Source organism: Oenanthe melanoleuca, chromosome 24, assembly GCF_029582105.1.
Source record: "Oenanthe melanoleuca isolate GR-GAL-2019-014 chromosome 24, OMel1.0, whole genome shotgun sequence".
NCBI lineage: Eukaryota > Metazoa > Chordata > Aves > Passeriformes > Muscicapidae > Oenanthe > Oenanthe melanoleuca.
In genome coordinates this window covers 4628076-4630790 of record NC_079357.1, presented here as the reverse complement: position 1 = coordinate 4630790, position 2715 = coordinate 4628076, and positions in this window count along the sequence as shown.

Sequence of the window (2715 nt, the reverse complement as noted above, 5' to 3'; positions counted from 1 at the left end):
GTGAAGTGTTTTTGCCTTCATTAATTTTACAAACAAATTTCAGTGTTTTCTTCCAGGATCACAGCCATTGGGATTTATTTCCTGCAAAATGTTTGATATGGGCAGGGCACCTTTCCCTGTGGACCTTTAAATGTCTAACCAATGTTTTGTCTTCTCCAGCTGAAGTCTTTTGTGTGCTCTTTTCATGGAATCTCTGACACATTTCATAGGCTACCTGTGGTCAGAGAAAGTTTAGATTTTGCTCCAGTGAAGGCTTTTTTCTGGCCTGAATGTCCCAGCTGCTGTTCCAATTGATGATTTAAAACAAAGGAGGAAGTCTCCTGGGGGTTGGAATGTTCTGGAATTTCAGAGGCTCTGGAGTAGGGAGACTGGGTAAGTGGCATTTGCAAAATTTGCTGCTGTTCTGCAAAGTATATATTTAAAATAAAGGTTGAGGTGCTGATGTTCCTGCAGCTAATGGGAACACACTGACATAACTGAAGACAACAATTTTGATCTTTAGAAAGAGGCAGAAAACCAGATTTCCCAAAGAGGATTGTCTCATCCAGAAACAAAATGAAGAAAAGCAGTCTGTGGGATAAAAGATTTCCACAAATTTCAACAACACAGGGGAAAAAAAAAGGCCTTGTTGGGGAAAATCTCTTCCCTTGCTCCTCAAACTTTGGTGAAAAAATAGGCTACCTGCAGAATTACTTCTTTAATAAAATAAAATGAATATATAATATGCAAGAGTTATTTTCCATAGAGGAATGACTGTATCTTTGGGGAATAAATGTGCATTGTCTGGACTCAGCTGCTTGCTCGGATCTGAAATACAGTTTTGCCTCTTGGCTTCAAAACAAAGACAAGATAAACTGGAAGTAGAAAGCAGTGGTCTTATTGACATGGAAACAAGGAAGAGAATACAATCTGTAATGGTCAGAGACGCCATTTACTTAGAGATGTAATCTTATAATGCAGGTAAAAGAGAAAATTGTGGGGGTTTTTCTCAGGGGCTGGAAAAATGACCACAACCTGTCTGTGTTATGCTTAAAGCATGCTGGGAGCCAGCAGCCAGCTCAGCCTCCAGGGTAGAGGAATTGCCTCTCAGCTGTACTGCACATTTCAGGGGAAGGAGTTTCACTGGAAATGCTCATCACTTCTAGAAAGCAGCTTGCAGCCTCAGAGTGGGCAGAACTTTTCCCGAGGTCTCATGTTTGTTTTTCTGCTCAGTTTCTTCTTTTTCTATCCTGAGCCTCAGAGGAACAGAGAGAAGAAAACAGAGAGAAAAATGAGATCCTTAGAATGGCTTGCTCATTTTCTGAGACCTCCTCACCCAACCTCTGATATAAATATGTGTAAAAAATCAAAACTGGGTTTCGGATTTTCTTCCTCTGTAGCAGAAGTGATGTCCTAATGCAGGAGATGGAAATGGAAAGTCAAACTGCAAAGGGCCTGTGCAAGTCAGAGGCAGTTTGAGCCCTCAGGGATGTTGTGTAAGCTCTGCCCAACCAACAAGCTGAACATGAGAGGTTTGACAGGTCCGTGTGAGGCCAGAGACAGCCTGGAAAATGGCACTGGACTCCCTCTGCTCCTTTCTCCTTCCTGGCCCTTGCCTTCACAGAGAAGGTGGCCACCTGCAAATATCCCAAAAGTTCTTTAATCCTCTAGTTGCCCTCGAGGTTTCATCCCACAAAACTGCTCCTTGCCAAGCCAGTGGAGTCTGGGGATTCACAGGAACCCCCTCCTGCTTTGGCCCCTGAGCTGAGCAGGTCCAGGGCAGAGGATCCCCCAGGGCTGGGGCACCTGTGTTTCCTGTATTTTCAAACCATATTTTCAAGCTGTGCAGCCTGGCCACCACTTCTGGGGGTTCAGGGACCCTTTCCAAAGCCCATCAGGCAGGCCCCAGGGTTGTCCTTTTCCTGGAAGACTTTTAATTTAGTGAGAGCATCAAACTTTCCTGGAAGTGAGGGAGAGCGCCTCTTCCCCAATTGTCATCTCTGACTGTTGGATCAGTTTCCCTGCTGTTCACCAGTGTGTGCAGGACAATAAACAGGGTAATAAAAAGCATAAAAGATCCACTCTTTGTCATAATGAACATTTAAATACAAAGCTGCATCTCTTATGGGAATTGACATAACTCACACAGACACATCCACCCACGGAAATATCCCATATAAACTCTACACTCATCAGTGTACTTTCAAAAATGTTAACTAATGCTCCACAAGAAACATTTATAACCTGCAAGCATGCTATTCACCCATGAATAACCATTTCTATAATGGACCCAGTAAACAAGCTAAAAATACATATTGAAAGCATGGAAAACATCTGCTTTATGAATGTATCACTGATAAGCCACACTCACAGCAGAATCCATCCACAACTCATGTAGGAGCCACTTATGCATAACAGGGGCTCTCAGAAGCTGCCAGTGTTGTGTGTGCAAACATTTCCACCTGAATCCTGCATTTTAACTCAGCACTTGAGGGCTGCCTTATTAAACACGAGCCCAGGTGCTTCTCTGCTCACACAAATGTGCTCACTGTGTCCCCAGCAGGCAAAGCTGCACCTTCAGAGGGGTTCCCACAGCACAGAGCCAGAGCCCACATGGCACAGCACAGAGGGCAGAGCAGGGGAGGAGGAGGGTTCCAGGCTGTGCTCCTGCCCTGCAGTCATCCTTGAGAACTCTGGAGCAGCCAGAAGTTGGGTTTCCTGTGCTTTATCTTCCTC